General features: G+C 41.1%; 1 long non-coding RNA gene and 1 other non-coding gene across 4 annotated transcripts; one reads left to right on the top strand and one right to left on the bottom strand.

Moving 5' to 3' along the window:
* Positions 1-473: 473 nt before the first annotated feature.
* LOC131229969 (small nucleolar RNA R71) lies at positions 474-580 on the bottom strand. The gene has a single exon (XR_009163702.1). It is a non-coding gene; the product is annotated as a small nucleolar RNA R71 (small nucleolar RNA).
* A 19,056-nt stretch (positions 581-19,636) lies between these two features.
* LOC131229454 (uncharacterized) lies at positions 19,637-21,723 on the top strand. 3 transcript variants are annotated; one of them, XR_009163334.1, is made up of 6 exons: positions 19,637-20,187; positions 20,532-20,644; positions 20,736-20,807; positions 20,877-21,040; positions 21,158-21,299; positions 21,481-21,723. It is a non-coding gene; the product is annotated as an uncharacterized LOC131229454 (long non-coding RNA). The 3 variants fall into 3 exon arrangements; XR_009163332.1 differs by having other exon boundaries at positions 19,641-20,187; positions 20,532-20,631; XR_009163333.1 differs by having other exon boundaries at positions 19,642-20,187; positions 20,532-20,603.
* The last annotated feature ends 1,397 nt before the right edge of the window (positions 21,724-23,120 follow it).

Genomic DNA, 23,120 nt, shown 5'->3' with positions numbered 1-23,120 from the left:
AGACACCGCTCGAAATCCCCTGAGTTAATTGAAGTTATGGCTGAAGACCAACCTCCTCTACTTCCACCCAAGGTGGAGGATACCCAAGATGAGAACGAGGTGCATCAGGCACCCCCGCCTCGTACTTTACGAGATTATCTACAACTGGCGGGAGTGAGTATGCCCTCATGCATGATTTTTCCTGAAAACACAGGACAAATGGACATCAAGCCAGGAGTTATCCAACTCCTTCCCAAATTCCATGGACTTGAATCAGAGAGTCCATATTTACATTTGAAAGAGTTCGATGAGATTATAGCTACATTATGTTTTCCTAATGTATCTGAGGATACAATTAGGCTGAAACTCTTTCCTTTTTCCTTAAAAGAGAAAGCTAAGACGTGGTTACATTCACTGCGTCCTAGATCCATTGGCACATGGAACGACATGCAGAGGGAATTCATAAAAAAATTCTTCCCACATCATAAACGATTACCCTCAGAAAAGCAATCATGAACTTTGCCTAAAAGGAAGATGAAACATTCTTCCAATGTTGGGAAAGGTTCAAAGATTTGTTCAGTTCATGCCCACAACACGGATTTGAAATGTGGCGCATTACAAATTTTTTCTATGATGGACTGACATCTTCCATGCGCCAAATGGTTGAGACAATGTGTAATGGAGAGTTCATTAATAAAGATGTTGACGAGGTATGGGATTACCTCGATAGTCTTGCTGAAAAAACACAATCATGGGACTATTACCCAAAGTCGAACACCACGTCTAGGCCGACTCAATTAAAGGAGAAAGGTGGATTATATCTCTTGAAAGAAGAGGATGATCTCAAGTGTAAAGTGACTACGCTCATAAGGAAAGTTGAGGCCATAGAAGGAAAGAAGGATAAGGTTAATGAAATTGTTTGTGGCATCTGTGATTGCAACATTCATACAACTGAAAATTGTCCTACAATACCCGCCTTTCGATGAGTGTTGAATGAACAAGCTAATGCCGTAAACAACTATCAAAGACCTTTTACTGGACCTAACTCCAATACATACAATCCTGGTTGGAAAAATCATCCAAACTTTAGTTGGAGGAATGGACAAATGACTACTCCTCAAGGTTTCTTCAATCAAAATCCAAATCAAGTGAAACCTCAAGAGGAACCGGTTCAAAATTCCATACAAGAGCTGGCTCAGGTAATGTGGGGAATTATAGATTTTATGCAAAAGATAGATTCTCGTATGACAGTTATAGAAAAGGGGATGCTTCCTGCACAACCTCTCCCCAATCCTAAACCGCAGTGCGAGATTAATGATCCCAGCTCTTCAAATCAGATGGGGCACGCTAAATCCATCACCACTCTTAGGAGTGGAAAGATCATTGATAAAACTCTTCCGGTTAGGCCCGAAAAGCCTCAAGAACTAGAAGAGGACAACAATGATGGATCTAATGATGCCCCACAAAAATTAGAACCGGAACTTCTAGAGAAGCCAGTTGCTCCGTTCCCCCAACGGTTGGTTTCACCAAAACCTCTCTCTAACTCTCAGGATATCTTAGAGGTGTTGAAACAAGTGAAAGTCAACATTCCTCTACTTAATGTCGTGAAACAGATTCCTTCATATGCCAAATTTCTGAAAGACTTATGCACGACCAAAAGACGGCAAAGTATTCAAAAGAAAATTTTCTTGACTAAGAAAGTGTCTGCTATCCTACAGCAAGACGTGCCACAGAAATTCAAAGATTCCGGTAGCCCAACCATATCATGTGTAATCGGGAACCATCGAATTAATTACGCACTTCTTGACTTAGGAGCGAGCGTCAATCTGATTCCCTACTCGGTATATAAATAGTTAGGTTTGGGTGAATTAAAACCCACCCTAACCACACTACAACTTGCTGATCGCTCTGTTCGTGTACCAAGAGGGATAATTGAGGATGTGTTGGTCCAAGTTGATAGATTTTACTACCCTGTAGATTTTATCATCTTGGACACCAAACCCATCAATAACATAAGCACTCAGATCCCCGTCATTCTTGGCCGCCCATTCCTTGCCACTTCATATGCAATTATCAATTGCAGGAATGGTGTCATGACATGTCTTTTGGGAATATGATATTGGAGTCAAACATCTTTTTCAATAACGGCAGAAACTTAGAGGAGGATGACGATTTCCACGACATTAATATGATTGACTCTTTGGTGGAAGATATGACACCTCTAACCTTATCCTCCGACCATCTAGAGACGTGCCTGGCCCACTCCCATGATTTTGATGATGACATGATTAGGGAGACGTGCGCCTTGCTTGATACTGCACCGGTACTTGAAGTTAACCGGTGGAGGCCATAATTTGAAGAATTGCCACAAACTGATGTAGTGCCTCTACTGTCTAACCTCAAGCCGCCGAAGCTTGACCTAAAACCTTTACCCTCTTATTTGAAATATGCCTATTTAAGTCAAGATGAGACATACCCGGTGGTGATCTCTGCCCACCTAGAGAAAGAACAGGAGAGTATACTCATATCTACTCTCATTGAGCATAAAGGAGCCCTGGGATGGACGATAGCGGACCTCAAGGGAATCTATCCCTCGATTTGTACTCACCGCATATATCTTGAGGATAATGCAAAAACCGCTCGGCAACCACAACGTAGACTAAATCCAAACATGAAGGAAGTGGTTAAGGCTGAGGTTCTTAAATTATTGGACGTGGGTATCATATACCCTATATCTGATAGTCAATGGGTGAGCCTAACTCAAGTGGTCCCTAAGAAGTCCGGAATCACCATCCTAGCCAATGCTAATAATGAACTCGTGCCAACTAGAGTCACTACTGGTTGGAGAATGTGCATTGACTACAGGAAGTTGAATACCGTCACGAGGAAAGACCACTTTCCTTTACCATTCATTGATCAGATCCTGGAAAGGTTAGCTAGTCATTCCTATTACAGTTTCCTTGACGGGTATTCGGGCTACAACCAGATAGAGATAGCCCCTGAAGACCAGGAAAAGACTACATTTACATGTCCCTACGGCACCTTTGCCTACCGAAGGATGTCATTCGGACTATGTAATGCCCCTGCCACCTTTCAGCGATGTATACTTAGTATCTTTTCTGATATGGTGGGGCAATATCTAGAGGTCTTCATGGACAATTTCTCTGTTTACGGTCCATCTTTCAGCAAGTTCTTGGAAAGTCTTAAATGTGTGCTGAAAAGATGTGAAGAAAAGAACTTGGTACTTAATTGGTTGAAGTGTTATTTCATGGTTCAGAAGGGAATTGTCCTTGGGCATATCATCTCGTCCAAGGGAATCGAGGTAGATAAGGCAAAAATTGATCTTATCTCTAACCTACCTCCACCCAAGAACATCAGAGACGTGCGATCTTTCTTAGGACACGCAGGATTTTATAGGCGATTCATAAAGGACTTTAGTCTCCTCTCTTGTCCTTTATGTAATCTTCTTCAAAAGGATGCTCCGTACGAGTGGACTAAGCAATGCCAGGAAGCTTTCACTAAGCTTAAGGGCACGTTAACCACTGCACCTATCATGCAGCCACCCGATTGGAGCCTTCCTTTTGAGCTTATGTGCGACGCTTCTGATTATGCTCTTGGGGCGGTTCTAGGCCAGAGAAAAGATAAGAGGCCCTACGTCATTCATTACGCAAGTAGAACTTTAAATTTTGCCCAAGTGAACTACTCGACTACGGAAAAGGAACTCCTAGCTGTAGTGTTCGCTTTGGATAAATTTAGGTCCTACTTGATCGGATCCAAGATCATTATCTACACAGATCATGCGGCACTTAAGTATCTTCTTTCTAAGAATGATTCTAAGCCCCGCCTGATACGATGGATCCTTCTACTCCAAGAATTTAATTTGGAAATTAAAGATAAAAAGGGAGTAGAAAACGTAGTGGCCGATCATCTGTCTCGCCTTAATACCTCTGATTCCCTTGAGACGACCCATATCAACAACATGTTCCCTGATGAACAACTGTTCAGAGTCTCCCATTCACCTTGGTTCGCTGATATTGCTAATTATCTTGCTACAGGTGCCATACCGACACAGTAGATTGCGCAAGATAAGAAGAAATTCTTCACCGAGGTGCGCAAATTTTTCTGGGATGATCTTTATTTATTTAAATATTGTCCAGACCAAATCCTAAGGAGATGTGTACCAGACGATGAGCATCAGAGCATCATCTCCTTCTGTCACTCACAGGCCTGTGGTGGTCACTTTTCTGCTAAAAAGACCACGGTTAAGATTCTGCAGTGTGGCTTTTACTGGTCCACTATATTTAGGGACACTCATGAGTTTTGCAAAGCTTGTGAGCGTTGTCAGAAATTAGGAGCATTGTCCCGTCGAAATATGATGCCTTTGAATCCCATCCTTATCATTGAAGCATTTGATTGCTGGGGCATCGATTTCATGGGACCATTCCCCTAATCATTTGGAAATCTGTATATTTTGCTCGTCGTGGATTATGTCACTATGGGTCAAAGCGATTTCGTGTCGAACTAATGACCATCGCACGGTCATTAAATTCCTTAAAGAAAACATCATTTCTCGATTCGGAACGCCTCGAGCCATCATTAGTGATGGGGGCTCACACTTTTGTAATAAACCATTTGAGAGCATAATGAAGAAATACTGTATCTCTCATAAGGTGAGCACCCCGTACCACCCACAGACAAGTGGGCAAGATGAGATTTCTAATAGGGCAATTAAACACATTTTGGAGAAAACGGTTAACTCTGATCGTAAGGATTGGTCAATCCGATTGACCGATGCCTTATGGGCATACCGTACTGCCTTTAAAACCCCTATTGGAATGTCTCCCTTTAGACTTGTCTATGGGAAAGCTTGTCACTTGCCTGTGGAGCTGGAACATAAAGTATACTGGGCGATCAAAAATCTTAATTTCAATCTGGACAACGCGGGCTCGCTACGCAAACTTCAATTGAATGAACTTGAGGAAATCCGGAATGATGCGTACGATAATTTGAGAATTTACAAGGACAAGATGAAAGCATTTCATGACCAACACATTTTGTGAAAATCATTCACGCCTGGTCAGAAGGTCCTTTTATACAATTCTCGATTACATCTCTTTCCGGGTAAGCTTCAATCTTGTTGGACCGGCCCTTACATTGTTGTTACTGTTTTTCCTCATGGGGCCGTTGAGATAAGAGATCCCGACAATGGCATGGAGTTTAAAGTCAATGGACATCGATTGAAACCATTTGTCGAGAAATTTGATTCAGAGGACATGTCCATGTCCCTGACTGCTCCTGTTTACCAAGATTGATCTCCTAGTCTGATGGAGGTACAGGTAAGTTTATCGCTTTCATAGGACTAGGGTAGTTGCTTTATTTGTCTGGCTGAAGACGGTAAACTTAGCGTTCCTAGGAGGCAACCCAGCTCTTCATTTCATTTCGTTTATATCATTAGTTAGTTCAATGTTTGTGGGTAACATTACTGCAAACCCTCACGAGACTACAACTCGTCCACTAGGGGCAACCTAGGGGTTTAAAGGCTTGTTGCATATGCTAAATGCAATCGAGACACCTACGAAAGTGGTATAGGTAGGATTTTATTTTTGTTATTTTATTTTACTTCTGTTGGTTTTTCTTTTGTGTTGACCCGCTCTTACGTAGATATCTTTGGAAAGCCTCTTGATTCTTTCATCCAGGTAATATCTTTCCGTCACTCCTCTTATATTTTCGTTGTCCCATGTACATTGCATGCTTATTTCTTTTACATTGAGGACAATGTAGATTTTAGGTTGGGGGTGGGAGATTAGGTTTCCTAATCAGCGTTTTCTTGGTCTTGAGCAAAATTTGTGAAAATTTTTAAATATTTTTTTTTTTTGGACTTTCTTGTGAATTCGAAGGGATTTTGACGGTCATCTAGGGCACTTGAAATTTCAAGATACATGATGTTGGAAATTTAAGACGCTTAGATTCAGTATCTATTGGATTGCATAATTAAGTTTGAATTGTTAATCCAGAATTAGAAGTTGTACACTTTGATTGAGTTATGATCTCACATGTCACATCTCGTTTTCACATTAAGGTCTCAGTTTGATATTGAAGGATTTACTTGGTACTCACTAAGCATGAAGGAACCGGCCTGAGAAAATTAAAAGGATTGGGTGAATAATCTTCACCATGGGTTTGCTCCCTATAGGTGAAGATTTGATTTCCCAAAGTAGCCGACGGAAAGGGGTGGGCAATGGTCTTCATCATAGGTTTGCTCCCTATAGGCGAAGATTTGATTCCTCCCCTTGGCGGTATTTTAATGAAAAAATATATATCAAAGGTCGATTAATGAAAAGATGATCCGTGAGGAAAGTTTTAGTTATTATGAATTATCTTAGTGTTTACCGATAATATCATGAAATTAAGAAGTGAACCTTAATGATAAGCTGAGATTACACGATACACCCATGGAACTCAATATTTAGAATCGTTCTAATTAATGGATTAATATTTGAGCTTGATTATGAAGTTTACCGTGAGCTTGATTTCAGGAGAAAGTAATGCCAACATTCATGAATCTTAGAATTCGAGTATCTGAATTGTTTTTCATAAATCTCTCAAGTTTGTAGAAATTGTCCTGTAATTCTCAATTTATTTTTCACATACCTTGCTCGGGACTAGCAAGATGCTGGTTGGGGGTTGTGTTGAGGGTCGAATATTGCATATTAGACCCCAGTTATTGCCAGGATTTACAAACATAGTACTGTTCATCGGCCTGATTTAATCATGTTTGTGATGCAGGGCGTATTCATGAGCCTGGACTGGGAAAGGGTACTAAAAGCATGGATTTAAAGGTCTGAAGTCACCAAGGCAAGCGACGGACTCCAGGGGACCAAGATCAACGGAATTACACACCAGGGATCCGCGAAAATCGAGAAACTAAAGCTCAAGCAGCCTGAAAGTCAGTTAGAATGCAAGATCACGAGGTTCCCACCATCCGTTCAGCTCAAAACTTCATACATGGCCAAGGGCCCACAAATTAACCGTACATGGCGAATTTCAACCATCAGATCCCTCCAAAAGTGGCCCAACGAACAGATCAGCCCCTAAAATCTTGATTTGGGGCCCGCTTGATATCTGGATATACTTAAATTTCATTATCAACGCCTTAAAGTGGATGAGGAAAAGGATGGACGGAACGGATTTCTCACAAAAATCTCAGTGGACCCCACTCAAGAGAGTGCATGTGCACAATGTGCACGCACTCGCCGTGCACCGCCATTGTCCCAATCGGTCAGCGTTACGCTGACCGATATCTTCTCAAATTTTCAAAAGAAACTCCAGCGTCTTCACTCCACAGCTGCGGTTTTGGCCAGTGGGCCCCACTAGACGCCCGGAGTGATGATCAGAGCCGTCCATTCGTTCCAAGGGTTAGCCAAAATCGACGCCTAGGTTTCCTTTTTCCTTCATGCAAGCATACGGGTGAAGATCTTAACCACACGCAAGATGAACGGTAGCACAGAAGATCGTATGGGCCACACCGACTCTAGTTCAAAAATAGTCTTTTTCGAATGGTTTTTCTAGAGCATTCCAATAAATGGATTGGATTGTCCTGAACACCTTGATCATAGGCCCACCGATCATCAAAACAAAGGTTCGAAAGCTCTGTTTTGCAACGGAGCTTGCGAAAAATCATGTTAGGCCACCTTCTGAATTGATCAGGACGATCCAAGCCGTCCATTCGTTCCAGAAGGTCGAACCGACCGTACAAAAGGAGTTTCTCCAAACCCATGCACACACACTCAAAAGAGTCTTGGCCAAACGCTGTTCGGACGGTAGAACGATATTCTTGATGGGCCACACTAGATGCGACCCGAACAACATCAATTCCGACTGGTTTGCGAGACCAATCCAATGGTCAGAATGGATTTATGGCCTGACGATCGATCCTAGGCCACACAAAGCGTCAGCGCAAGCAACTTGCGACAACATAGTCCGAGACCCGGTTGATCCGGGCCATTCAGGGACCATTGACAGGATCGGTCCGATGATTCTGACTATCCAAATCCAACCCAGGGGACCACCGATCAAGTTCAAGGAGCCTGGATGGCTTGGATCTAGCATATGAGGCATTCATGGGGCAAACACAACGCGCTTACAGTTGCTGCGTAAAAGAAACAGGGGCGTAAAGCAAGCTTACGCACCAACTCCAGCGCTCCGCAGGTGCGTAGGTTCTCCAACCGACTCCCTGGCTATAAGAAGGAGGGAGAGCGTGTGGGGAGGGGATCTTTTTTTCGTGGGGACGTGGACAGAGGCAGCCGTGGGAGACTCGGTTTGGGGCACTCGGCTGGATGTGGAGCAGTCACAGACAGAGTAGTGAAGAGTTTGTTTTCTTTTATTTTTATTTATTTTAAAGAATTAGCCTAATTATGTCTATCTTAGGCTAAACCTCTTAGCTGGGGCTAAGAGGTGAAGCTTGTAGTCCGATGGGAGAGATGTTGCTTGTGCCTTTTTATTTAAATTGAAGAGGTTTTCCATGTAATTTTAATATGGGAATATTTTCAGTTTTTAATGGCCTGTTGTGACTGAAATTACAATGGGTTTGCAATGACTTTGAGTATTTCTTTTTCCTTATTTTGATTATGACGTTAGGAAGCCCTGTTGTTTGCCATCGTCTCCTGGGCATGGTTGGATGACGGTACCCTTCCTGACCTTCATAGCATGTTGATTGGTTGGTAATTAGTTTAATTCTTTTGTTAACTTTGTCTCCTGAGCATGGTTTAGTGATGGAATCCATTCTAATTCATATACCTTTCATATCTTTAGAATTATATCACAAGAAGTTCAGTTTAATTTTCATGATTTTTGAAGCAGGCATAAGATCTCTCTGATCTCTACAAGTGAATCCTCTGAATCCCTAGTTTTCTTCCTCTGAATTTCTTAAATTTTACATTAATCTCTCACCACTATTCATCAATTTATATTTGATTTATATTGCATCTTAGGCTAGTTCTATTTCTACCTAGTTTCAGGAAACGTACAAGTTTCAGTCTCTGTGAATTCGACCTCGGTCTTACCGAGTTTATTACTACATCACAACCCTACACTTGGGAAGTGAACAGCATATTGTCCCAAATCATCAAAGTGTTACTATATTACACATTGCACCATACGCAGAATATCCTAAATCATAGTCAGGTACACTCACTTCCCAAGTTCTTTGGTCACTTCTCAAACTTTGTGCTATCATCATTATAAGACCCGTATCCTAGACCGTACCGTTCTGTAGGTTCCTGCGATCTTCCCGGTCAAATTCCGGTAACCTTCGACCCTTAACCGGTATTTGCGTGCAACCCTAAGTCACTTGCCGTCAACCTGAATCGACTTAACTCAAGACTTGTACCCTAGCGACCGCGCCGTCGCCACGGTTCCAATACTGTGACTCGCACGCTAATCCGATACTCTAGCTAGGAGATGTGGGCCAGCGTTTGGTGCGAGGAAAACGTCGCGTGTGCGAATTCCGAGAGAATTTCTATAACTTGTTACATCAATCAATCAATCACTTAATCCCATCATGTCAAGTATATGTCAAGTACACATCACCTTTCACCCATTCCCAAGCAACCCCAAAGTCAAAAAGAGTTCTTACACACCCATGCCTTTCTTACACTAAGCAACCACAAAAGTCAAAAAAAAAAACTCTTACACCCATCACTCACCACACCTATCACACCCATCACACCCATCTCTCTCTCTCTCTTACACCTCTCTCTCTCATCTCTCTCATTCTCTAAGCAAGCATCCCACGTCCAAGCAAGCTTCCATGGGAGAATTTGTGTGGCCCACTTTTCTACCTCCCATCTCCATCATCCAAAGATCATCTCAACCGTTGAAGTTGAACCTTTAGAGCTCTATTGTGCATTAGCGGAAGAATGAAGAAGAGATCTAAGGTGGGTAATTTATGATTTGATTTTGATTATTTAAGGGTCCACATATGTGGGACCCATCTTGATGTGCGATTTGTATTAAAGAGGGACCCATAGTGGCGGGGTCCCTCCGCTACTCCGATTTTTTTTTCTTTGTCTCTTTCTCTCTCTTTTTGAAATGACTATGTGGCCCACCTGATTTATGTGTTTCATCCAACCGTCCGGCTGTTGGACCGTGCTATAGGGTCACACCGTGATGTATTTATTTTATCGACACCATCCAGGCCATCTAGACGGTGCTGGACTAGTTGGGACGGTGGGGATTCATCCCACAAATGGGCCCCCTTTCTCTTGGAAATGGAAGTGGATTAGCCGGCGTACCTCACCAGCAGCCCTTGCTGCTGTTGTATTTGACGTTAGCAAGCTCTGGTGGGACCCACATGAGGCATGTGTTTCATCCAACCGTCCATTGGACAAGCAGCAACAGCAGCTGCTGTGTAAATGCCTTTAATGTTTTATGGGTCTGACTGTTAGGTATGTATTATATCCTAACCGTTCAAACGGTGGGACCCACTGCTGTGATTACATCAGCAGGTTCTGTGGATCCCACGTGATGTACATGTTACGATCAACCGTCCATCCAAAGGCTGCTTCAAATCTCAGGTAGAGCATGATAATGCCAGCACCTGGATGTGCGTTTTCTTTTAAATAATATAATGATATATAATATATAATATATACACATGTGTTGAGGGTCGAATATTGCATAGCAGACCCCGATTACTGCCCTATTTTACGTACATGATAATGCCTAATATTATAATTTAATCGTGTTTTTGTTGCAGGATGTAATAAGGAGCTTTGATTGAAAAAGAGTATTAAAAGCATGGATTTAACTCTCCGAAGTCACCAGAGCAAGGAATGGAATCCAGGGGACCGAGATCGATGGATATACACGCCAGAGATCCGAGAAAATTGAGAAACTGAAGCTCAAGTGGCCTGAAAGTTAGTCAGAATGCAAGATCACAGGGTTTCCACCATCCACTCGGCTCGAAACTTCATACATGGCCTAAGGACCATAAATTAACCATACACGTCAAATTTCAACCATTAGATCCTCGTGGAAGTGGCCCAACAGAGAGATTAGAGGGCGCTAGCCATTAAAGAGCATCTTGGCAATCCATAAACGATTAAGGCTCAAACTTAAGTGTTAGAAAGAGCATGAAAAATAACAAATCCTAGTGAAATTTGGTGTCATTTGCATGGTGCAATTAGGAGATACTGACGGTAGAAGATATAACAAAAGAGAATGACAATTTGTAAATGATGTGCCATGGCATCAAGCATATGTGAAGCCAATTGTGTTATGCATCAAGCATACGTGAAGCCAATTGTATTTTTAACGGTGAATGTTATCCATACATCGGTTAAGCGTGTGGTCCACCCTGAAGTCGGATCTACTTTAAACTAGAGGCCATGGGCCAACACTATATACAGGAGCTGATGGAGGGAGTGGATTTCTAGGACAGGCATCGCAGTGGACCCCACCCATTTTTTGTGCAAAACATCCAAATACTGACGTTTCGCATGTCTAGTGACGGACGTGTTCCACTGGGTTTTGACAGTGGGCCCCACCCATCATTCCATTAGATGATCTGACCCGTCCATTTGCTCTGGAGGATGGCCAAGACCCTGGATATGATTCTTTTCTGGTCCCATACAAGCGATTGTGTGAATTTCTTATCCAAACGGAAGACGGACGGTGTAATGAAACGTTCCATGGGCCACACCGAATCTAACCCAAAACCAGTCAATTCTAAATAGTTTTTCGAGTAGAATCTAATGGACGGCGTGGATCTTTCACCTGACACCAAGAAGTGGGGCCCACCAACGTCCAGCGTAAGCTCTGTTACGCACGCAGCTTCTTCTGCTGTGCGTAAAGGCTACGCACACAAGATGTCCGTTACCTATAAGAAGAAAGAGAGAGAGGGCCGTAGGGGGGAAAGGAAGACGGCTGAGGCTTGGACGTGGCTGGACGTGAGGCTGGAGTAGGAAGTGATATCTGGTTTTTTCTTTCCTTCTTGTTCTTTTCTTTTTCTTTTTCTGTTTATTTGCTTTGTCTAAAGGGTCCAGCCCATTCATGTGTGGCTAAACCCCTTAGCTAGGGCTAAGGGGTGAAGCTTGTAGCGTGATGGGAAGAATTTTATGCCTTTAATTCTTGTTTAAACTGAATGGATTTGGTATTGGGTTGATTGTAAGGGAATGTTTTCAGTTTTTAATGGTCTGTTGTAACTAAAATTACAACAGGTCTGTGATGGCTTTGAGCATGTTTCTTTATTTTTTTTTCATGTTTATGACGTCAGGAAACCCTGTTGTTCACCATAGTCTCATGGGTATAGTCGGATGACGGTACCCTTCCTAACCCTCATAACATGTTGATTGGTTGGTAATTAGTTTAATTCTGTTGTTTACTTTGTCTCCTGGGCATGGTTTGGTGATGGAATCCATTCTAATTCCTATACCTTTCATCTCTTGAAACTTATATCAGGTAAGTTCAGTTAAGTTCCATGATTCTTGAAGCAGGCGTAAGATCTCCCTAATCTCTACAAGTGGATCCTCTGAATCCCTAGTTTCCTGTCTCTGATTTCTCTTAAGTTTTAGATTAATCTCTCACCATTATTCATCACTTTATATTGAATTTAGATTTCATCTTAAGCTAGTTCTATTTCTACCTAGTTTCAGATAACGTACAAGTATCAGTCCCTTGGGATTCGACCTCGGTCTCACCAAGTTTATTACTACATCACAACCCTATACTTGGGGAGTGAACAACATGCATATGCATATATGTATAGCTGGTGGGCCCACGTGGGCCCCACTAGATGTAATGTTTCTTCCCTTCCATCCACCTTCTAGTGGATTGGACGGTGGGTAATCCACCTTGATGTTTGTATCCTACATCTGCATCGACCATGGATTGGGACGGTGCTGTGAGACGTCAGCAAGATATATGTGTTTATACAAGCCGTCCAACTGAATACAACGTGGCCCACCCCACACGTGTGGCTCGTGTGAGGGTGGGACACACCTACGTGTATGTGTCTTATCCAGCGATCCATCAGTGGACGTTGGATGGTATTGCCCTGCAAATCAAGACACACACATATATATATATATATATATATATATATATATATATACACACACACACATACATATCTGCTGGCCCCACGTGGAAACCCATCTACTGTGGGGCCAACCGTGATGTACTTGTTTCATCCACACCGTCCAGACAGTGTTGGATGGTGCTGGATGTATTTAGACGGTGCTATGAGCCTGACCGTGATGTACCAGTCCCATCCACACCGTCCAGAGGGTCTGGACGATGCTGGACAATGTTCGGGAGGTGCTGATTTACCTAGACAATGTTTGGACGGTGTTGTCCAAACGTTTGGACAGTGCTAATTTACACAGACAATGTTTAGATGGTGCTGATTTATCTGGACAATGTTTGGACAGTGTTGATCATCATTAGTGGGCCATGTGCCCCATGGAATGATAGTGTACAGTGATGCACATGTTGCACCTGCAACTATTGAAATGATTTTAGATGTAATCCAAGCTCCCACTTGAGGCCCACCTTAATGTATCTTGTGGCCCATCTATGAGGCCCACCTTGATGTATCTTGTGGCCCATCTGTAAGGCCCACCTTGATGTATTTGTGGCCCATCCATGAGACCCACCTTGATGTATTTGCAGCCCATTCATGAGGCCCAATGTGATGTATATTTAAGGCCCACTTGTGATGTATGGAGGCCCATGTGTAGGGCCCGCCTATTGTGTATTTGAAGCCCATGGGTCATGGCCCATTGTGATGTATTCGAGACCCATGGGCGAGGCCCGTTGTGATGTATTCGAAGCCCATGGGGCAAGGCTTAATGTGATGAATTCATGGCTCATGTGCCGAGGTCCATTATGATATATTTTCGGCTCATGGATACGACCCATTGAGATGTATTTCTGGCCCATAGTGATGTGTATATAGCCCTTGTATGAGGCCCATTGCGATGTATATTAGGCCTTTGTGCAAAGCCATGGGCCCACTTTACGTTTGGCTCTATGTGGGCCACTGCTTGGGAGCAATGTTGGTTAAATGGCCACATTGATGGGCAATGACGGTTTAAAGTCCTCATTGTGGATACGTGACCTTCCCCTTAGGCTTTTGATTAGGCCGATTGTATAGATCAATTCCAATTGTTGAGGCTAAGTATCGAGGCCGATTCTGATTGTGGTGGCCGATTGGCGTGACCAATTTACCGATTCTGATTATCGATCAATCCGATTATCGTGACCAATTTTTCGACTCTGATTATCGATCGACCCTGATTGTCGTAGCCGATTGCCGATTCCGATATATGTGACCGATTTGCCGATTCTGATTATCGATCGATCCGATTGTCATGACCGATTTGCCGACTTTGATTATCGATCGACCCCGATTGTCGTGGCTGATTGTCGATTCCGATTTACGCAACCGATAGTGGATTCTGATTATCGATCGATCTGATTGTCGTGACCGATTTGCCGACTCTGATTATCGATCGACCCTGATCGTCGTGGTCGATTGCCGATTCTGATTTACGTGACCAATTTACTGATTCTGATTATCTATCGATTCCGATTGTCGTGACCGATTACTGACTCTGATTGCTGTGATCGATTTGCCGATTCTGATTATCGATCGATCCGATTGTCGTGACTGCTGACTCTGATTATCGATCGACCCTGATTGTCGTGGCCGATTGCCGATTCCGATTTACGTGACCGATTTGCCGATTCTGATTATTGATCGATCCGATTGTCGTGATCGATTTGCCGATTCTGATTATCGATCGACCCCGATTGTCATGACCGATTGTCGATTCCGATTGACGCGACCGATTTGCCGATTCTGATTATCGATCAATCTCGATTATCGTGGCCGATTGTCGATTTCGATTGACGTGACCAATTTGCCGAGTTCGATTATCGATTGATTTCAATTTGTCGAGGTCGATTGTATAGGCCGATTCCGATTGTATAGGTCAATTCTGATTTGTTGAGGCAGATTGTATACGCCGATTTTCGATTGTCAAGGCCTATGTAATGAGGCCCATTGTGATGCATTTGGGAGCTAGGCGATGGAACCCATTGTGATATATGTTAGGCCCATGTGAAAGGCCCATCGTGATGTGTATTAAACCCTTGAGTAAAGCCCATCGTATTGTATATTAGGCCTTTGTGTGAGGCCGTGGGCCCATTATATATTTTGCTCTATGTGGTCATTCCTTGGGGGCAATGTTGGTTAAATGTCCACATTGTCGAGGCCGATTGTTGATGCCGGTTATTAATACTGATTATGAGTATGTGACGGCATAGCATCATAATACATGCCCATACGCATCATTTGCATGTTTGTTATGAAATGTGATTGACCATTGCATATGCCATAGGGCAGGTTATTCATAGGGCTCCCTGATAGGCGGAGTTGCCCCACATGAGAGCATGGCATGCATAAAATTGATGCATGATTGGACTGTGTGACTCATGCATCTCGCATTTATGTGACATGACCACCATATGCCCTAGCGACATCAGGGCCGTAGCCTCCACAGGTATTTTGTGGATGGCCAGATGGGACACCGAAAATCTGTTCTACATGGGGTGCTATAGATATCCTTGGGTGAAAATTCCAGAACCCTCTTGGTTCCAAAGGTTGCTCCAACGTCTAGACCGAGTGGATGCATAAGCGCATGAGGGCCATATACCGTTAGGCCGCGTCTCCCACTGTGTCGTGGTCGGTTGGAAGAAGGTACGACCTTACCTGCTCGAGAGGAGAGGGCAATGCTATGCTGAGTCTGACTAGCTTGAGGAATGGGTTCGCTATCAACGACCCGGGCCCAATATTGGCGAGCGGATAGTGAGGTCTCTTCCACTCACCTTGTTGCGCGCGATGAGGCGGCAATTTGGTTTGGAGTGTAATAGACCCCGGTGATTTCCTAGAGAGAGGAACCGTACTGATATATGGACTTATTGAGTAGGAGTTACATGCCCATTCATTCATTCATTCACTATCCACTCGGGCTAGTGGTGCGTAACTAATTGTTGTGTACCTTCGTTATGGTAAGGATTTTGGTTGGGCGCACGACTAACCTGAGATTAGGAGTCTACTACATTGAGTCTGGCTATCCAAATTTAGATATGGGATTGGTTTGGATAGAAGTCCCTTGTGATGGACCCCATAGCCTGCGATACTATGTACTATCATCCCAACTTCACTCCAGCTTAGTCATTTCATTCGCATCGCATATTACGTTGCATCATCAGCATCTAATATTTGGCTTACTGTCTCCGCATTACATAACTGATCTACATTGCTTCATCAGTACATGATATTATTTTTATTATATTATTGCATCGCATTATTTGGATAAGGCTGATGGTATTTATGGGCCTATCAGCATGTTTTCGCATTTCTTTGATATTGTATGATTTATGGGCTTATCGGTATATCCGCTTACTCTGATTACTATAATATTGCTTACTTGGCACTTACCTTGTACACACACTTTCACCACCCTCTAAGCTTTCTATAAGCTTACGCACGATAGATGCGTGCAGGTGACGTTGGGTTGCAGCAGCAGCGTTGAGCTTGGAGCGTGTAGTGGACTTCTGGAGCTCTGATTTTTTATATATGTATTTCCCTTTTAGCATTGTATTCAAATGATTATACTAGTCGATATGTGATGATGATATCGTCTTTATAATTTGGGTAAACTTGTGGTTATGCTTCTTACGAGTTCGTTGGAAAATCCTCCTTGTAGGATCCCAGGATTGGAATCTGGCATATGGGCACTGAGAGCCGAGAATGGGGTACTACGGCAGCTGTCAGTACCGGATTCGGTGATCGAGATTCTTGTGAGTCCGATCTCCGAATTTGGGGCGTGACAATCATCATCATCATCTAAGCCTTATCCCAATTAATTGGGGTCAACTATATGAATCATGTTCTGCCATGCCACCTTACGGGCCATACCTTTAGTTAGACTAATTATACCCCAAACACTTTGTGATATAAGTTTTAAATTAATATCAGCATAAATATATATTTATTTGAATAATAAAAATCCCTACGAGCAAAGGAAAAGGTAAATTATGGTTGTCTTAATGAATTGTGACAGAACCTTTACATTACTCATTTCACTAAGAAAAAAGAAGATAAATTTCTTTCAATTATTTGGAAATTGATGGTATGGGTCGACCACTTCTAAGGAATTGTTGGTAGCTGCAAAAGTTCTAAAGTTGGTGATTGTCTTTCAATTTTCTCAATCTTTTTGTGGAGGAGCTTATTTAGTATGACGATGTATTTATAGGTGACATCCCTTCCAAGGAGCAAATATGAAGAAGATGTTTATATCAATAATCACACAACTGTTTGGGGTTCATGGTGGAAGGATCATATATGGGGCTACAAATGCTACAAGCAAATTATTCGGAACAGCTATTATACAGGCTCTGCTGGAATTGAGGCCATTGAAGCTGCTGCTAATCTCATGAAGGCTAATTTGTTAATTCTGGAGGATGTTGCATTAATTCGGACATTTGATTATTTTCTTTATGTGGATGCGGTATCTAGTGGCAGTCTCATGGATGATACAATGATACTATCTTGTGGACATTTCTTTTTTGTTGGAGGCTGAATTCCCTATTCATTCCAAATAGGGAACTTCCATCTTTGGAGCTTAGTTTATAGATGTGGGGCTCATAGTACGTCTGTCCAAGCCATTGATCTGACAGCCCCATCATGGATGGGCCATTCCCCCAAAATCTCCCAATTGGAAGATCTTAGCCATTAAAGCTTTGGTCTTTCCTCAATTGAATGTGATTTTTTCATGTGTTTCTAACTAGGTATTCACAATTTTGCATGCAAACTGTGGGAAGGTTGAAGAAAGTTGCATAAGACTTAGAAAGGTTTGGGCATTGTGTTCAAGTAGAGATTTCTTGCATTGATAGTTCTTTGAAAATAAAATGTATCGATCTGTTTAAAAGTATAGTGCTTGATTTATTCTTCAATTTGGTATTAGGAATTACTTCTATACCTAATGGTTTTTGTCAGTTTTTATTCAAGGATCATTTTTCTATTAGGAATGATCTACTAGGTAAGAAATATCTTTGTTAGTTCCTGCTGGCTCAACTGCATTATCTGCATTGCCGTAGTAATATATAGCACATTGTGTAATGAAATCTATTGATGTTTCCATACTCTGCTATGAATTAAAATATTAATTATCACTTAAATTCTGTTTTCTCTTTATATACTGGACTTTCTTTTTTCAAAACTTTGTTAACAAGAACAGCAACAACAGGGAGTTGGCTGAATTTGTAATTTAATGGGTTTGTGTTGAAGTACTGGTTTCCAAAGCTTGTTGTATGTTTTGTTGCATGCATGGATTGTTGTATACTTAATGTAAGGCAACTTGTCTAAATTTAGTGAGAGTTCATAATGTAGTTGATAATCTGTGAAGGAGGTAAGGTAAGAGGACCATGTAAATGAGGCAATCCCTTCTCCTTAGGTGATTTGCCTACTTTTGGTTATGTTTGAATACACTAAGGAATTGGATTGTGATTATTAGTTTGATAGAGTGGAAATGGTGGAATTGTAATTACCTTCTAAATACTTAGGAGGATTTACCCTCTAATCGTAGTTTGTTTCCTATAGACTCTAACTTGGCAATAATGAAATTACAATTGGGAGTGGAGTCCCTCACAATAAACAGTTGAGGAAATTGCAATTTGGCCACTTCCAATGTATTGTCCTAGTTATTGCAATTCAATTCAATAGTGAATCCAAACACAGCCTTAGATTTCCACTAGTGGTGGAATTTATCTAGATTTTACTGTGAACAGAAGCATTCTCATGAATGGCACCATGGTTTAAATGATCAACCAGTACGACTCTGTATTTTTTGAGTCATATCAGTTATTGTTTGAATTGTGGACCAAAAGCATCCTTTCCACTCATCTAGTAGGCCACATATGTATGCCACACATGTGGACTGTTTGCAATTCTCGTACCATCCATTGTATTGTACATGAGTAGCACAATCGATTTGTTTTAGTGGCCTGATTTATGCTCCATGTCATCCACATGGTGGGGGCCCACCTGATGCACGGTTTGGATGCCCCACAAACCAACTGAAAATATCAAGCAGCACAAGAAGCCAAAGAATTTTCTATTACAATTCCAAATATATAAATGAAAGAATCCAAATAATATCACCAAAAGGGTATTGTTTGGATTTCTTACCACTGTTATGACATCGGTACTAATGAATTGAATTGAAATAACTAATCCAGGAGAGATGAAAGTCTTGAAGTTACAACTACTTTCTCAAGTATATTCATAATGAGGAAGTCTCCTTCAAATTGAGTTTCTTTCCTTTTCAAGTCCAACTCGAAACTAACATGGTGTAGCAGGGGAAGTTGCTTTGACTTCAAGTGGTGGATTGAAGAAGCTATATAATTTATTAATTGATAACTATGAAGAGGTTGCACTGGTAAATCATCTATACCAACTCTCTTACTTGATATTCTCGCAATTTCCATTTTCTTTCATGCTCATTTCTTGCCACATTAATGTCACATATTTACTCAAACTCTCTAAGTGCATCATGAAAATACAATTCTGGTCAATCGTAGGATCTCAACAAAATGGACTTGTCTACACAATGCAGTTGGACCATTCCACGAATGTAAGTGGGCCAAGCACAAGCTAAGGTTTGACCCATGGATGATCCTAACCACTCCTTTTCCTATTTATTGTTGAATCTTTCATTGGATGATCCAAGCCACAACTTTCCCCATTAACTGCAGATAATCTTTCATTGGCTGATCTGAGCTACACCTTTTCCTATTTACTTTTGATCAAATTTCCTCGGGCGATCCAATCTGTCAATTGGTTTAACTTTCCCTATTTATATTAAACCATGTTCTATGTTCTCTAACCATAGCAAAATTACATACTGCAAAGAAGCAGTACAGGAAATGTTCACTTTTGATATGGTCAAAGATATGGAAACAGGAGAAATTTGGAGAATGAAAATTTTGGTTTTCTAAAAGATGGGAGTAAAAAAATTTATGTTGATTGGATTGTCCATCGCCAAATATATGTAGGTAGAAGAAAATTTGGAAGCCAAGCAGGGGAAAAGAACATTCCGCCACTACTTTTCAAGATTTTGGACACCAATTTTTCTGGAGGTGTGTCTTCTATTTAATTCAAGAATCCAAATTCGCTAGTTATCCTGATTGATAACTCTTTTCAAACATTCATTGTGTTTGTTGAAATTCTTCCCACTAGCTATGTTCAGTTGTAGATTGTTTGTGTTGGACTTTTGCAATGCAACCATGGAGATTTGATCATATCCCTGCTACTTGTTGGTTCAATTTAACTCTGATGATGTGCAACCATGATTAAAAAAAAAAAAAAAAGGAAATAGCTCATATTTATCTACATGAATATCATTTTGATTTTAAAGTTGAACTCTTGAAAATTGCAAATTGTTTTTCTCCAAATAGTCTTAACTAATTGTGTAATCATGCAGGAGGCTCAGTGACGTGTCTATTGGGAGCTCGTCGTTGAATTTTATTGAGAATATGACATCTTTAACCAACTTGTAAGACCATATGATCTCATCATATGTAGTAATACTGATCTGTTAGATCTTTTGTTTTTCCTTTTTTCATCCATGCCTCGGAAACTTAAAACAAGATACTCATATATATTTGAATTGTGCTTTTCTCTATAGAGTCCTAAGAAACAATATGCTTTCTGGTACTATTCCATCCACCATTGGAAAACACCTATTATTGATGCAAATGTGAGTTTTTCAAGTTATGTTTGGTTCAAATTACAATTTCTCATGTTTACTAAGTTCATCCATTTGTAGTCTATGTGACGGGAGTGGACCCCACTGCCTTTAATGTTTCTGGAAAAGGGTTTTTAGTAATATCATGATTCCTATTGGGTTTCTGGAATACGGGTTTTAATGTTGATATGGTGGAGTACAAGAATATCAGCTTCACTGTTTAGGATGTCGGGGATCAAGACAAGGTAGGGCTTCACCACCATTGTCTGTTTTATTTGATAATCCATGCCTACTTTGACTATTGAAGCATTTTCATACTATATTTCACTAATGATATGGTGCTGTGAATTCTCTGAAAACAGATCAGACCGTTATGGAGGCACTATTTCCAAAACACACAAGGACTCATTTTTGTTGTTGACAGCAATGACAGAGACCGTGTAGTTAAGGCAAGGGATGAACTCCCAGGATGCTGAATGAGTTAAATTTTCTTCAAAAAAGAAGGTATTCAATTTATTTGCAGATTTTGCTTGTTCATAAATGAGAAGATCAATGTATGCTCCTGAGTATTGTCTTTTTTTTTTATGTCATCTCGTAGTCGTCTTTCTCTATAATTTAGTTCTTCAGTTTCGGGGCATAGCTTTTTTATATGACTACATTATTTGTATGATAAATTAATTTTCAGCCATGTGCAGTAAGCTTTTGGATCAAAGCGAAGTTGAGAATAGGGTGTTAGTTGATAGCAAATTGATAACCAGTAGAGGCACATCCATTGAGTTCTTGCTTACAATTGTTGAGAAGCTATTTGGCTGCGAGAAGGCATTGGATCTTGCTGTCAATAAGAACTTTAAATAGACATATAACTATTATGTTGGCATTGTACTTTTGTGAATGGATTAAAATGAATGATTGTATTTGATTGAATGAATGAATGCATGATTGTGTTTGATTGAATAAATGAATGATTTAGCCATGAAGTATTTATCTATATTAGCTTATTTGAGTTGATCTATCAGGGCATGTACTACAATGGTAAGAGATGTCATTATTATATTTTCTTTAATTATTTTAAAAAAATAGGCAGTAGCTATGGTTATTAACCGTAGCTCTTTATCTAGAAACCGTAGTTGTTGCTAATTTTAGCCCATCGCTACGGTTCTCGCTCTACTTTCAACTACAGATATAATCCGTAGCTGTATATACTTTAGAGCTACGCAAAGTATTGCTACGGATTTTATTCGTACCTATTGTTTCTATGACTACGGATTAAATCCGTCGCCATAGCTTTAAGACCTATGGCTACAGCATCAATCGCTATGGTCGTGCTACGAACTATAACCATAGCCTTAAGCATTTAGCTACGGCTTTTATCCGTAGCCTTTGTCCAGTTTTCTAGTAGTGATATTTAGATAAATATGTATTAGAGAAAATTGTAGGTAGAATAAAGTTCTCCATGTAAAATTTATATATAAAAAAAAATTCCCACAAACTGCCATAGACTACAATTAGGGCTACGGTTATAATCCATAGCCATAAGGAAAATACATTCGATATGTATCGAAAATTGCAAGATTCTTTATGCAAACTCGCTGGACAGTTCTAGACCTTTTTCGATCAAATCGAAAGACCTTCGATACATATCGAAGTATATATCAAAAGACCTTTGATACATATCGAAGGACATATTGAAAAAGCAGGGGCTATGGTTATGGCTACAGTTATAATCCGTAGTTATAGGAAACCCCCAACTTTCAATAATCACATTTCTGAAAAAGTAGGAGCATTTTCGACCTTTGGCAAGTCATCCGTACGCATGGGGATTATTCTCGCGAGGTAAAAAGAAGTGGGCTTAAAAATGTATATGGGCCATAAATGGGCCGTAAAGTTGTAAATTTCTCCTTTTTCACGCACACACCTTTGCATCCTCACACATAACAAATGGGTACTCCAACCCATGACCCTAATTAGTGTTGAAACTCTTGCGACTCTACCACTAAGTCATGAGTAGGAACCCTCACATGAGAACTGGATCGCCCTCATTTTTGATACCATGTCTTCAAATGGGCAGGCAAAATGAATAGCTAGCGTGGATTTATAACAAATGCATTGAGGTGGGCCCTACGGGGCCTTACCTACTAAGATGTTATCCGTGCCTCACCTAAACTGCGCCTGACCTATTTAGACTGTCCAAGTTTAGAATGGATGGTCAATGATTATCACACATGGTGGTAAACAATGTTTGTATGAAGAGAGAGAGAGAGAGAGAGAGAGAGAGAGAGAGAGAGAGAGAGAGAGAGAGAGAGTGGATGGTTAGGATTTAGTTGG

This window comes from Magnolia sinica, chromosome 16 (genome assembly GCF_029962835.1).
Source record: "Magnolia sinica isolate HGM2019 chromosome 16, MsV1, whole genome shotgun sequence".
Classification (NCBI taxonomy): domain Eukaryota; kingdom Viridiplantae; phylum Streptophyta; class Magnoliopsida; order Magnoliales; family Magnoliaceae; genus Magnolia; species Magnolia sinica.
Note: the sequence above shows the minus strand (reverse complement) of the source record. Positions and strands in the feature narration are given on the sequence as shown.